This window comes from Lithobates pipiens, unplaced genomic scaffold (genome assembly GCF_037356315.1).
Source record: "Lithobates pipiens isolate NorthernLeopardFrog02 unplaced genomic scaffold, aLitPip1_a1.2 Scaffold_175, whole genome shotgun sequence".
NCBI classification, from domain to species: Eukaryota; Metazoa; Chordata; class Amphibia; order Anura; family Ranidae; genus Lithobates; species Lithobates pipiens.
The window spans coordinates 695,436-710,968 of NW_027507757.1; the positions used below are offsets into that span (position 1 = coordinate 695,436).

Genomic DNA, 15,533 nt, shown 5'->3' on the forward strand with positions numbered 1-15,533 from the left:
GAAAGTACGCAAACTTTCAGTCCGTTCACATGTTTTAGATACAAACCAAACCGGGGGGGGGGGGCGGGGGGGTGGTTCGGCTCGTCCCTAGCGGGGATAAAAAAAACAAAAATAAAGACAACTTGAAAGGACAAATACCCACTGATGGCATTTTAGTTTGGGGACGGCTTCTTACCTGCTTAAAAAACTATTTCTCAAAAAACCAGCAGGAAGGAAGTCACCATAATAGTTGTGTAAGTTAAGGTCAGAATACATTTTAATCATTTGTTACTCTGAAATATTCCGAGGAGGTGGAAGGTTCTTCTCTCTATCTGCTGCAGACTAGTAGAGGTAAGACCGGCCATGGAGAAGTCCTCCCACCACGGATGGGAGATGGAAGAGTGAGAGGAAGAAAGTGAAATTGAAATGGGAAAGAGGAGGAAGGAGAATGAGGAAAACAAAAGGAGAATAAATGGGGTTAGATATAAAGGTAGACAGGCAAAGAGAAGAAGAGGCAAGAGATATAAGAAGATGACATAAAAGTATGAAAGGTGAGAGGACCCTGGCGGGTATGACAATGGAGAGTATGTACAGGAGAGGAGTATGGAGGGTATGACAATGCAGAGTATGTACAGGAGAGGAGTGTGGAGGGTATGACAAAGAGGGTGGATGCAAAAGAGGAATTTGGGGCATGTAATGAAAAGTGGGTGTTGGAGAGGGCTGTGGTGGCTATGACCATGGATATTTAGTGCAGGAAAGGAGTGTAGAGAGTATGAGAGTGGGTGCAGGAGAGACACAAAGATGTATATTAGGGACAGTCGGAATGTGCGATCGTGTGTACGCAGCATTGGAGTGTGAGAGCTCTACGCAGTCATACAACAAGGTCTTTTAGACTCGTCACATAGTTATGAATCCACCAGGATAAGTTTTCCCTATTCTGGAATACAACAAAACAAATAAAAGTTGGAGCCCAGATATAGGAAGTCAGAGGCAGATGACAAGGTTATTTTTTTTTATTCCAAACAGCCATTAGAAGTGAAGGGATTGTACTATAACCATGCAAAATGGAACCAATGTGTGATCATCAGGTGTTTTTATTTAATGGGCACCTCTGCTGACAACACATTGGTTCTATTTTGGGGTCCTATCCCTTTAGGATCTTATCTGCCCTTCTGGGTAGTCCAGTTGTCCTTTCCTACTGCTCATCAAGGTCCCAGCTTTACTAGCTGGGGGGTCTATTCTACTGAGCTTTGCTTGAGATGACTGAAAGACTTCATTTTGGGGATCTGGTCTAGAGAATTCACTGGAGTTGTGTCTGGAAGATATTGGAAGGAGGAATCCAACTATCCAAGGACATCAGTGAGTGTGCTGCTACTACCCCATAGACATTGTTCATGGTGTCCCGGCCACGTTCAGTCCATTATTTGCTTGGACTGTGCTCAATATCTCTAGGAGAAGGATAGGTGTCCTCAAAATACTCAGGGGTCAAGTCCTGGGGAAAAAAGTGTGGGAACTCCCACCCAAGATCCACTCGCCCACCAAAAAAAAAATAAAAAATGATACGCTCATATGCACGAACGCTTCAAAAGTGGTATTTTTCATCCGATTTTTGTATTGTGTGTATGAAGCTTAACTGTTAGTACATAAAAAAAAACAATCCTCAATAAATAAATAAATACGGTAATTCTCTGAATAATCAGCATTCATTCAATTGTGCTTCCATGGAAATGTGAACATCATGTTCTGATCTATATTGGGGAATGTTATTTTGTATATAGAGTGTTTATGTGGTGAGTTTACACTTTTCATTGAACAGAGTTTGGATAACACAGGGTTAAACGGAAAGGTCATAAATTAACTGCACATTATCTGGACAGAATGCTTGGGGAGATAGTGATGTGTTCCTGCTTAGGAGATGTATGTTAGCTTGGGGGGCTGCAAACTCTGCAGGGGCTCCAACACACACTCGCTGCTATTCCAACCCTTCACATATTTCCACATAAACTTCCCTCCTGGCATTAAACTTTGCCACGTATTGTGCCCAGCTTACCACCCCAAACTGATGTTCCTCCCTGAATGGTCAGATGTGCGGCACTTACTATTGCGAGCTGTGTCGGCGGCTGCTGGTGAAGCACCTGCCACACAGCTCGCATACTTCAAAGTCTTGCAGGACACGGCTGCTAATGGGAATCGAGTTCCTGTTGTGGGAAAAAGTACAGGAACTCCGTTCCCATGCGTTCCCACAGGACTTGAGCCCTGAAAATACTACTGAACTTTGTACCCTTCTCCTATCCCAATATACATTTTTAATTAACTACACTGGTCTTGGTCTACACATGTTGAGAAATTATTGACCTCCGAGATAAAATGTGCTAATTCTTACATTATTTGATTAGATGAATTAGAAAACAGGTGATAAAGGTGCTGGTTGGCTAAAGTTTTCAAGATATTTCACAATAAAGATTTATACACAGGCGAGTATATTTGCCTAAAAGGGAGGGGGGTGTCTGATGACCATGATGTCTCGTAACTTCTCGACAAAGTACGGTAGATCAATGGAAATGGTACCACATGGAAATATATAAATTTATCTTCACTTTGAGACTAAATATTATTACCTAACTATTTTATTCTTTTTTTTATTGCAAGGTGCATTTGTTTTGGGTAGATCTACGCATCATACAGTTACTTCTGGTGACTTGTGAAAGTGTCATTGCCTAACATTTCCAAGGAACAGTTGTGTGATGTTTTCCCTCAGAAGTCACAATGCCTCAAAACTGTGTAAACAACGCAGATAACTTCTACTACATTTGTGGTGAGGTTACATTAGCATCTCAAAAGTGCAGTATGATGGCCGTGCAAAATAGGGGATCAGGACAAGAGTTGGGCCCCTCATTATTGTTGCATTACATGTGCAACTTATCTGCGTCATTGGCTAAACAAGAAGAAAAAGTCCATGCCTTTCACAGTCCCAATGGTGTGGAGGGAACATGAAAATGTTACATTACAAAAACAATACATTTAAAAGTTATGTTATTGGCATCAAAAAAAGATACATTTATAATGATTGGTGTAGCACCTTTCTCATTGCTACTTTTTATTTATATATATATATATATATATATATATATATATATATATATATATATATATATATATATATATATATATAAAATGTTTTCCTTTTTTGCTTAATTTTTTTAAAAAAAATACTTTTTATTATTAGCCAACAAAATCCTAATTAGCAAAAATTCAACTACATGAGAGCTGAATTATTAATTAAACAGGTGTCAAGTAGGGATGAGCCGAACACCCCCCCCCCGGTTTGGTTCGCAACAGAACCTGCGAAAGGACCTAAAACTTTAGAACCCCGTTAAAGTCTATGGGAACGTTCGAAATCAAAAGGCTAATATGCAAGTTATTGTCCTAAAAAGGGTTTGGAGGCCCGACTCCTGCCCCAGGGGACATGTATCAATGCAAAAAAAAGTTTAAAAAAAGGCTGAATTTAATGACGCTTAAAGTGAAAAAAAGTGAAATAATCATTTAAATATCGTGCCTGGGGGGTGTCTATAGTATGCCTGTGAAGTGCCACGTGTGCAAAAAATGACATTTCTAAAGGGAATAAAGTCATTTAAAACTGCTTGCGTTTTTTAATGTAATGTCTGGTCCCGGCAATACGGATGAAAATCATTGAGAAAAACGGCATGGGTACCCCCCCCAGCCCATTACCAGCCCCTTTGGGTCTTGTGTGGATATTAAGAGGAACCCCATACCCAAATTAAAAAAAGGAAAGGCGTGGGGCCCCCAGGCACTATATACTCAGAACAGCAGCATACAGGTGGTTCAAACAAGACAGGGACTGTGTAGGTTTGTTGTTAAGAAGAATCTGTTTGTAATTTTGAACTGGTACATTTTTAAAGTGTAGCGCCAGTCAAAAAATCTATTTTCAAGGTTTTTGGAAAACATGGCGAAGGCTTATCACCCCTGTAACATTTTTCTGCTGTCTGTGAGCCTCTTCAGAAGATTTCACCTCACTTTCTGTCCCAATGACAAATGTTTTTTGAAAATTTGGGTTTTTTAGTAAAACAAGGATTGGGATAAAGCATCAGTGGAGAGGAGACACGTTTCTCCCATATCAACTCTTACAGGAGAGAATTTCCCTTCCTAGGGGTAGATTTCATCTCACTTCCTGTTGTCTCCTTCCGTTTGCAAGTAGGAGACATTTGTAAGTTGGATGTTTGAAAGTAGGGGCCTGCCCTATATGCTCTGCAGAAATGTTGGCCTAAGGTGTTGGTGTTGCAACAACACTGTAAGCCCTCAAAGTGACTTTTGGTGGGCGCTGGAATGCCCTGCTGTGAACTATTATATCAAGAATTGTAATTACATGCCATTGTTGAAGAGTGGTAGAAAAATTGGGCCTTTGGTGGTGGTGCTGGTGCCATAACACTGTAAGTCCTCACAGTTACTCTTGGTGGGTGCTGGAACAGGCCCTGCTGTGAAATATTATATCAAGAATTGTAATTACATGTACCTGTTGAACAGGAGCATAAAAATTGGGCCTTAGGCACTGGTGCCACAACACTACAACACCTCACAGAAACTCTAGTTGGAGAGCAGCAATGAGTCCTGCTGCAAAGTATTGGATCAAAAATTTTAATTACACACCCCTGTTAAACAGGGGCTGAAAAATTGGGCCTTAGGCACTGGTGCCACGACTCTGCAACCCCTCACAGTGCAGGAATTAGCCCTGCTGCAAAGAATTGCATCTACACACCCCTGTTAAACAGGGGCTGAAAAATTGGGCCTTAGGCACTGGTGCCAAAACACTGCAACCACTCACAAATATTGTAGTTGAGTGCAGCAACGAACCCTCCCGCAAAATATTGCATCAAAAATTGTAATTACACGCCCCTGTTAAACAGGGGCTGAAAAATGTGGCCTTAGGCACTGGTGCTGGTGCCACGACTCTGCAACCCCTTACAGATACTCTGGTTGGAGCGTAGGAATGAGCCCTGCTGCAAAGTATTGCATCAAAAATTGTAATTACATGCCCCTGTTAAACAGGGGCTGAAAAATTGGGCCTTAGGCACTGGTGCCACAACACTGCAACCACTCACAAATATTGTAGTTGAGCACAGCAATGAATGCTGGAATGGATGGGTTCACAACACAAAATTAGGCACAGCAGACAGCGTTGTAGGTGCAAAAAAAACAAAAGATGCAGTTTATTTATGCTACATGCAGTGAAACATATAACAGCCAAACAAAAATAAAACATGAAAATAAATCCTGGTCAGCTTGACCTCTAAATACACACTTAGATTCCCTATCTAACAACTGAGTGCAGCCTTGTGCAGCACCAGTCCCTGTCTCTGTTGTAGAGGTTTGCCACACAGGCGTTAACTCACCGCACAGAACAAGTGTCACACTCCCCAGTCTATACAACACAAAACTGGTTCCAGGATGGAGCATCTCCCTAAGCATGCTGGGGTTTTTTGTAGAGGTCTTAATGAGCCCACTTACTTCAGCTGGGCTCATTAACTCTTCCCCTCTAGTTGTACAAGTCTGCGTAAAGCCTGAATCTAGGGCATACATATTTCCCATCCTGGATACAACCAGGTGACTTTACCTGCGTGCTGCCACACTAGATACACCACATCTACGGGCTTTCCTTTATCTAGATACACCACGTCTACGGGCCTTCCTTTATCTAGATACACCACGTCTACGGGCCTTCCTTTATCTAGATACACCACGTCTACGGGCCTTCCTTTATCTAGATACACCACGTCTACGGGCCTTCCTTTATCTAGATACACCACATCTACGGGCCTTCCTTTATCTAGATACACCACGTCTACGGGCCTTCCTTTATCTAGATACACCACATCTACGGGCCTTCCTTTATCTAGATACACCACGTCTACGAACCTTCCTTTATCTAGATACACCACATCTACGGGCCTTCCTTTATCTAGATACACCACGTCTACGAACCTTCCTTTATCTAGATACACCACGTCTACGGGCCTTCCTTTATCCAGATACACCACGTCTACAGGCCTTCCTTTATCTAGATACACCACGTCTACGGACCTTCCTTTATCTAGATACACCACGTCTACGGGCCTTCCTTTATCTAGATACACCACGTCTACGGACCTTCCTTTATCTAGATACACCACATCTACGGGCCTTCCTTTATCTAGATACACCACGTCTACGGACCTTCCTTTATCTAGATACACCACGTCTACGGGCCTTCCTTTATCTAGATACACCACGTCTACGGACCTTCCTTTATCAGTCATTCTGTCCTCTGATAACCGTGGAGGGGCTTCCTGTGACTTGTCATGGAGGATAAACACTGCAGTTTTGGTGACTGAAGCCCCCCGATTCCCTTGTGAAGGGTACAGGTCAGACAGAAGATATAGTCACATGACAGGAGGAGGAGTTGCAGGATAGTAGGAGGAGTCACAAGGTGGTGGGATGGTCCAATAACATTGAATAGGGGTATTATTGGACGGGTCAGTAAAACTCTGAAGGTCATGTCGGCATCCGGGGCGCATTTCGAGTGAACCAAACCGCATATCACCGCAGCGCCGTCTGGCTCGGCGCCATAAAAAAGTAAAAATCAGGGACGCCTTTCTCTGTTTCTCGCAGGTAATGATGACCAATAAAATGAATGGGCGGAGCTACCCGATATCACAGATCTGAGCTCCTCCTTCCCCACTGCACATCACAGTCCTCAGCCCTCCCCCACCCCCCACCACATTACTAACCGCCTCCCACCTGCCATATAGACCAATGACAGCGGAGCGGAGCCATGTCATATGACCACGCCCAGTTTAGGCTCTTCACCCATGTGATTGGCTGTGTCCAATCACAGCTGATCCCATGTAAACAAGGAAATAAAATATATAAAAAGGGGCGGTCTTTTTTTGTTTTTTTATTATTTTAGAAAAGATAAAACCCCGCCCAGCGGTGATTAATTATCACCAAGAGAAAGTTCTATTTGTGTGAATAAAATGTGTAGAGTTTTGTATGACCGTGTAATTGTCACTCAAAGTGCGACCGCCATGAAAGCTGCAGCAGGAAGGCGGGGGTGGGGGAGTCTGGATGGAGGGTGGGAGCTGCAAGATAGTGATTGGCTGCTTGGATGAAGGGCGGTCCTAGCAACCAATCACTTGCTTGATAACCTTGGGCAGCTCCCGCCCTCCATCCACAACAGTCCTCCCTCCCGCTGTCAGCTCTGTGAGGAATACTGAGTGACGATTGGTGGAAGAAAAGGCTCCTAAATGATGTGACAGCTGAGACTCCTCCCACAGTCTGCCATCTAGTAATGCCTGATAGAGGAGTCACACCACGGGGGGAGGAGTCACACCACGGGGGGGGAAGTCACACCGCAGCGGGAGGAGCCACACCGCAGGGGGAGGAGTCACACCACGGGGGGAGGAGTCACACTACGGGGGGAGGAGTCACACCGCGGCGGGAGGAGCCACACCGCGGCTGGGGGGAGTCACCCTGCAGCTGGGGAGAGTCACCCCGCGGCTGGGGAGAGTCACCCCGCGGCTGGGGAGGGGTCACCCCGCGGGGGGGTCACACTACGGGGGGAGGAGCCATACTACGGGGAGGAGCCACACCACGGTTGGGGGGAGTCACACCACGGGGAGGAGGAGTCACGGGAGGGTGGGGAGAGTCACACCACGGGGAGGAGGAGTCACAGGAGGGTGGGGGGAGTCAGTGGATGGTGGGAGGAGTCCCTCAATGGTGGGAGGAGTCGTGGGAGGAGCCACACGATGGTGGGAGGAGTCAGTTGATAGTGGGGGAGTCACGGGATGGTGGGAGGAGTCATGGGATGGTAGGAGAAGCCACGTAATGGTGGGAGGAGTAACGGGATATTGGGAGGAGTCAGTGAATGGTGGGAGGGGCCACAAGATGGGAGGAGTCCATTGATGGTGGGAGGGGTCACGGGTTGGTGGGAGGAGACGGTGGGAGGGGTCACAGGTTGGTGGGAGAAGACAGGAGATGGTGGGAGGAGTCACGGTATGGTGGGAGGAGCCACAGGATTGTGTGAGGAGCCACGCGATGGGAGGAGGAGACAGGGGATGGTGGGAGGACCAGGGGATGGTGGGAGGAGTCACGGGATGGTGGGAGGAGTCAGTGGATGGTGGGAGGAGCCACAGGTTTGTGTGAGGAGCCACACGATGTTGCGAGGAGCCACGCGATGTTGGGAGGAGTCAGGGGATGGTGGGAGGAGTTACGTGATAGGAGGGGTCAGTGGATGGTGAGAGGAGTCACGGGATGGTGGGAGGAGCCACGTGATGGGAGGATTCAGTGGATGGTGAGAGGAGTCACGGGATGGTGGGAGGAGTCGTGGGTGGAGTCACACACTGGAAGATGTCACGGGATGTGGGAGAAGACACACAGTGGTGGGAGGAGTCAGTTGGTGGTGGGAGGAGTCAGTGGATGGTGAGAGGAGTCACGGGATGGTGGGAGGAGCCATGTGATGGGAGGATTCAGTGAATGGTGGAAGGAGTCGTGGGAGAAGTCACGGGATGTGGGAGGAGTCAGTTGGTGGTGGGAGGAGTCACAGGATGGTGGGAGGAGTCACACAACGATGAGAGCAGTCAGTGGGTGGTGGGAGGAGTCACGCAGTGGGAGGAGTCAGTTGATGGTGGGAGGAGTCACTGGGTGGTGGGAGGAGCCACATGATGGTGGGAGGAGTCAGTGGATGGTGGGAGGAGCCACGCGATGAGAGGAGTCAGTGGATGGTGGGAGGAGTCACATGATGGTGGGAGGCGTTACGGGATAGTGTGAGGAGCTATGCGATGGAGGGAGGAGTCACTGGATGGTGGGAGGAGACAGGGGATGGTGGGAGGAGTCACACAATGGTGGGTGGAGTCACACGATGGGAGGAGTCAGTGGGTGGTGGGAGGAGTCACTGGATGGTGGGAGGAGTCACACAGTGGGAGGAGTCAGTGGATGTTGGGAGGAGCCACGCCATGGAGGGCACCTGATGTAAGGGGCACTGTTATGGGGCACCTGATGTAAGGGGCACTCTTATGGGGGCACCTGATGTCAGGTGGTTCTATTACTTACAATGTGGATGTGATTGGCTGACGTTTGTCTTCTTTCTTTGTCTTCCATCTTGTTTCGGGTACAGATAGTTGTTGGTGGAAGGACGGAATAAAAGGGTCCAGCCAGTGAAGGGGGAAGAGCTCAGAGTAATGGAGAAGAGGAGTGTCCTGCAAGGCAGAATCCGGGGCTCAGAGAAGACCGCTCACCATCAACATCTCCAAGGCCAACACACCATTGGAAGCTCTGAGGATCAGCACTAAACAGCTGCCCCGCTAGGAGGTAAAGCCTAACCTACTAACAATGTCTTTGCTACAAGTCACCCCCCAGTATCTGCTGATACCCCACATAGTTAAAGGTCACCCTCCATTCTACCCATACTCTAGGCCACCCTCTGGTCCAGTCTGTAAATACTACAGATCACCAGTTATCAGGACCATCAATAGGGGGTACAGGCAGCACTTCCCATTGGGTCAGCAGGTGGTGGAACAGAAGCTGTCTGTGGATAGGTGGGGGCTGTCAGGTCAGCTTTCCAGTGCCCCATCATTTCTAATGGCAGCCCAGTCTTCGTCCGGAGGGTTCAATATTGAGTTGGCCCATTGCAGCTATAACAGGTTCACCTCTTCTGGGAAGGCCGTCCACAAGATTTAGGAGGGTGTCTATGGGAATGTTTGACCATTCTTCCAGAAGCATTTTTGTGAGTTCAGGCACTGATGTTGGACGAGAAGGCCTACCTCGCAGTCTCCGATCTAATTCATCCTAAAGGTGTTCTATGGGGTTGAGGTCAGGACTCTGTGCAGGCCAGTCAAGTACCTCCACTCCAAACTCGCTCATCCATGTCTTTATGGACCTTGCTTTGTGCGCTGGTGAGCAATCATGTTGGAACAGGAAGAGGCCGTCCCCAAACTGTTCCCACAAAGTTGGGAGCATGAAATTGTCCAAAATGTCTTGGTATGCTGACGCCTTAAGAGTTCCCTTCACTGGAACTAAGGGGCCAAGTCCAACCTCTGAAAAGCAACCCCCCCACCACAATCCCCCCTCTGACACCATAATCTCCCCTCCCCCCACTCCATAATCTCCCCTCTGACACCATAATCTCCCCTCCCCCCACTCCATAATCTCCCCTCCCCCCACTCCATAATCCCCCCTCTGACATCATAATCTCCCCTCCCCCCACTCCATAATCTCCCCTCCCCCAACTCCATAATCTCCCCTCTGACACCATAATCTCCCTTCCCCCCACTCCATAATCTCCCCTCCCCCCACTCCATAATCTCCCCTCCCCCAACTCCATAATCTCCCCTCCGACACCATAATCCCCCCTCCGACACCATAATCCCCCCTCCCCCCACTCCATAATCCCCCCTCCACCAATTGGTTTGGACCAGCGCACAAAGACATTAATGGCTGTGTGTTGAGTTATTTGGAGGGGAGAGGAAATGTACACTGTTATACAAGCTGTACACTCACTACTTTACATTGTAGAAGAAGAAGAAATGTCACTAAGGGGTGTACTTACTTTTGTCACATACTGTATATTTACCTAGAAAAATGGTGAGGTGTTCTATACTTATTTTACCCGCTGCTACCCACCTCAATACCAGGCACTTACACCCCCTTCCTGTACACACCAATTTTCAGCTTTCAGCGCTCTCACAGTTTGAATGACAATTACTCAGTCATACAACACTGTACCCATATGAAACTTGCGTCCTTTTTCCCCACAAATAGAGCTTTCTTTTGGTGGTATTTGATCACCTCTGGGGGGTTTTTATTTTCTGCTAAACAAATTTAAAAAAAAAAGACTAAAAATTTTGAAAAAAAAAGTTTCTTAGTTTCTGTCATAAAATGTTTTCTCCTTCACTGACGGGCAGCGTTGGGTGTTAATGATGGGCACTGAGACTTTATTGAAGGGGCACTGCTGGCAGCTGGGCACTGATTGGCACATTTGGGGCTGTGCTGATAATCATAACATTGATTACCAGCACAGACCCCCCTTTGACAGGGAGAGTCATCGATTGGCTCTCCCTGTGAGTGCGAACCGAGGAAAGCCATTTACCGGCACTTCCTGGTTCATGCAATGATCAGGTGAGACTGGCCAGTCAACTCCATGACTTTAGTATGTTTCTTCTTGAGCCGCTCCTCTGTTGCCATGGTAGTGTGTTTTTGGGTCATTGTCATGCTGGAATCCATGGTCCATTTTCAATGCCCTGGCTGATAGGAAGTTTTCACCCAAGATTTGACAATACATGGCCCTGTCCATCGTCCCTTTTGATGCAGTGAAGTTGTCCTGTCCCCTTATCAGAAAAACCCCCCCAAAGTATAATGTTTCCATTCCCATGTTTGACGGTGGGGATGGTGTTCTTGGGGTCATAGGGCTCCTCTTCTAAACACGGCAAGTTGAGTTGATGCCAAAGAGCTGGATTTTGGTCTCGTCTCACCACAACGCTTTCCCTCACTTCTCCTCTGAATCGCTCAGATGTTCATTAGCAAGCTTCAAACAGGCCTGTACATGGGCTTTCTTGAGCGGGGGGACCTTGTGGGCGCTGCAGGATTTCAGTCCTTCACGGCGTAGTGTGTTTTCAATTGTTTTCCAGCTGCCTTGAGATCATTGACCAGATTCTCCTGTGTAGGGAAAAATATCTATCTATCTCTGTAGCTATCCCATAGTTCGTAGACGCTATAACGTTTGTGCAAAACAATCAATATACGCTTATTGGGCTTTATTTTTTTTGTATAAATACATAAAACCAGCAGAGGTAACCTGGTCAAATACCACCAAAAGAAAGCTATATTTGTGGGGGGGGATCATTTTCTTTTGGGGTACAGCTTCGCACGACTAGACATGTGCGATTCGTTTCGTACGAATCTCAAATTTCCCAAAATTCGTATGTTCGGGAGGATCCGAAATACGAATTGCCATGCGTCCGAATTCTGTACGGAATTTTTTTTTTGTTTATGAATTCCGGATTTATTATAACTTGCAGAAGACTTCTGTGATAGAAGTCAATGTAAGTTGCCTGAAGACATCAGTGAAGGACTTTCCTCCTCTGTGGGCTGTCAAGAAAAGAACAAAGAGATACAATGGTTCTTCTTCAATGGGCTGAACTCCCTGTGTAGAAGTTCTCAGTTTAACCAAAGACTAAATCTTTTCTGACACTTGTTGCTTACAAGTAAAAATCCAGTATTTTATGCTAGAAAATCACTCAGAAGCCCCAAAAATTATATATATATATTTTTTAGCAGAGACCCTAGGGAATAAAATAGCGGTTGTTGCAATACGCTTTCAAATGCAAGTTAGCCTTTTTTTTTTCCGGTCTACCTCTAGAGTGCACTGATATTAGCAGCGTGACATACAGCAATGACACCTGCACCGTGATAGAGTGATCTGACACCAGCACCGTGATAGAGAGCACTGACATCAGCAGCGTGACATACAGCAATGACACCTGCACCATCATAGAGTGATCTGACACCAGCACTGTGATAGAGAGCACTGACATTAGCAGCATGACATACAGCAATGACACCTGCACCGTGATAGAGTGATCTGACACCAGCACCGTGATAGAGAGCACTGACATTAGCAGCGTGACATACAGTTATGGCACCTGCACCGTGATAGAGTGATCTGACACCAGCACCGTGATAGAGAGCACTGACACCAGCACCGTGATATACAGCACTGACACCTGCACCATAAGCAGCCCCAGGAGGAAGTCAGCATAGCACAGGGATGGTGGGAGCTCCTCATAATAAGCAGCCCCAGGAGGAAGTAAGCACATCACAGGGATGGTGAACTTTACAAACCTACAGGTCATATTTGCAGCCACAAAATAATTACTAGTTGTGCACACATAGTCCCACCACATGGCCAATGACATAACACATGTATGAGGTGAATCTGGGATCGACAACTACAAGCATTCTTTTTTTATATGTGAAATTCTGAAAATTCAGAAATGGAGACAATGGAGGTGAGGGGAGGCAAAGAAGAGGGTGTAGGAGATGATCACCAGCACCAGCACCATGATATAGAGCACTGACACCTGCACCGTGATCATGCTCATTATGAGGGGCTCCCACCATCCCTGTGCTGACTTCCTCCTAGTGCTGCTTATTATGAGGGGCTCCCACCATCCCTGTGCTATGCTGACTTCCTCTTGGGGCTGCTTACGGTGCAGGTTTCAGTGCTTTATGTCACACTGCTGATGTCAGTGCTCTTTATCACGGTGCTGGTGTCAGATCACTCTATCATGGTGCAGGTGTCATTGCTGTATGTCACGCTGCTGATGTCAGTGCTCTCTATCACGGTGCTGGTGTTAGATCACTCTATCACGGTGCAGGTGACAGTGCTCTATATCACGGTGCTGGTGCTCATCTCCTGCATTCTCTTCTTTGCCTACCTTCACCTTCCCTCGTCTCCATTGTCTCAAGATTCCTGAATTTTCACAAATAAAAAAAGAATGCTTGTAGTTGTCGATCCCAGATTCACCTCATACATGTGTTATGTCACGGTGCTGGTGTCAGATCACTCTATCACGGTGCAGGTGTCAGTGCTCTATACCACGGTGCTGGTGTCAGATCACTCTATCATGGTGCAGGTGTCATTGCTGTATGTCACGCTGCTGATGTCAGTGCTCTCTATCACGGTGCTGGTGTCAGATCACTCTATCACGGTGCAGGTGTCAGTGCTCTATATCACAGTGCTGGTGCTCATCTCCTGCATTCTCTTCTTTGCCTACCCTCACCTCCATTGTCTCAAGATTCCTCAATTTTCACAATTTCACATATAAAAAAAGAATGCTTGTAGTTGTCGATCCCAGATTCACCTCATACATATGTTATGTCACGGTGCTGGTGTCAGATCACTCTATCACGGTGCAGGTGTCAGTGCTCTATATCACGGTGCTGGTGATCATCTTCTGCACCCTCTTCTTTGCCTACCCTGACCTTCCCTCTCCTCCATTGTCTCAAGATTCCTGAATTTTCAGAATTTCACATATAAAAAAAGAATGCTTGTAGTTGTTGATCCCAGATTCACCTCATACCTGTGTTATGTCATTCGCCATGTGGTGGGACTATGTGTGCACAGCTAGTAATTATTTTGTGGCTGCAAATATGACCTGTAGGTTTGCAAAGTTCACCATCCCTGTGATGTGCTAACTTCCTCCTGGGGCTGCTTATTATGAGGGGCTCCCACCATCCCTGTGCTATGCTGACTTCCTCCTGGGGCTGCTTACGGTGCAGGTGTCAGTGCTGTATATCACGGTGTTGGTGTGAGTGCTTTATGTCACACTGCTGATGTCAGTGCTGTATATCACGGTGCTGATGTCAGATCACTCTATCACGGTGCAGGTGTCATTGCTTTATGTCACGCTGCTAATGTCAGTGCTCTCTAGAGGTCGACCGAAAAAAAAAGGGCTAACTTGCATTTGAAAGACCTCTGCGCAAATACCGCGTCACATAAAATATTGCAACAACCGCTATTTTATTCCCTAGGGTCTCTGCTAAAAAAATATATATAATTTTTGGGGCTTCTGAGTGATTTTCTGGCAGAAAATACAGGATTTTTACTTGTAAGTAACAAGTGTCAGAAAAGATTTAGTCTTTAAATGGTTAAACTGAGAACTTCTACACAGGGAGTTCAGCCCATTGAAGAAGAACCATTGTATCTCTTTGATCTTTTCTTGGCAGCCCAGAGAGGAGGAAAGTCCTTCACTGATGTCTTCAGGCAACTTACATTGACTTCTATCACAGAAGTCTTTTGCAAGTCATAATAAGCATAATGAGCAATGTTTTTGCCTTTAAATTCATCGTGAAGAATGTTCGTACATGTTAACGAACCCAACGACAATTCGTATTTCGTACGAAACAGAACGGAATTTCGGACACGAAAATTGGCTAAAAGACAGAATTCAGAGAGTCGTGGTTAATGATTCTTACTCTGAATGGTGTAAGGTTATCAGTGGTGTACCCAAAGGTTCAGTGCTGGGACCCTTACTTTTTAATATCTTTATAAATGATATGGAGTCTGGGATCAAAAGTAACATTTCCGTCTTTGCAGATGACACCGAGCTATGCAGTGGAATAACGTCCTTACAGGATGTCTCCAATTTACAAGCCGACCTCAATGCTCTGTCTAATTGGGCGACTATGTGGCAGATGAGGTTTAATGTTGAGAAATCTAAAGTTCTGCACTTGAGGGGCTAAGAATATACATCATACATACTAGGGGGAGTACAACTGGGGGGATCCATGTTGGAGAAGGATCTGGGGGATCCATAGTGGAGAAGGATCTGGGGGGATCCATAGTGGAGAAGGATCTGGGGGAATTCATAGTGGAGAAGGATCTGGGGGATCCATAGTGGAGAAGGATCTGGGGGGATTCATAGTGGAGAAGGATCTGGGGGGATCCATGGTGGAGAAGGATCTGGGGGATCCATAGTGGAGAAGGATCTGGGGGGTCCATAGTG

General features: G+C 46.5%; 1 pseudogene; it reads left to right on the forward strand.

The window, feature by feature from the left end:
- The first annotated feature begins 292 nt into the window (after nucleotides 1-292).
- Nucleotides 293-15,533, forward strand: part of LOC143986656 (C3a anaphylatoxin chemotactic receptor pseudogene) — a 146,192-nt pseudogene continuing 130,951 nt past the window's right edge.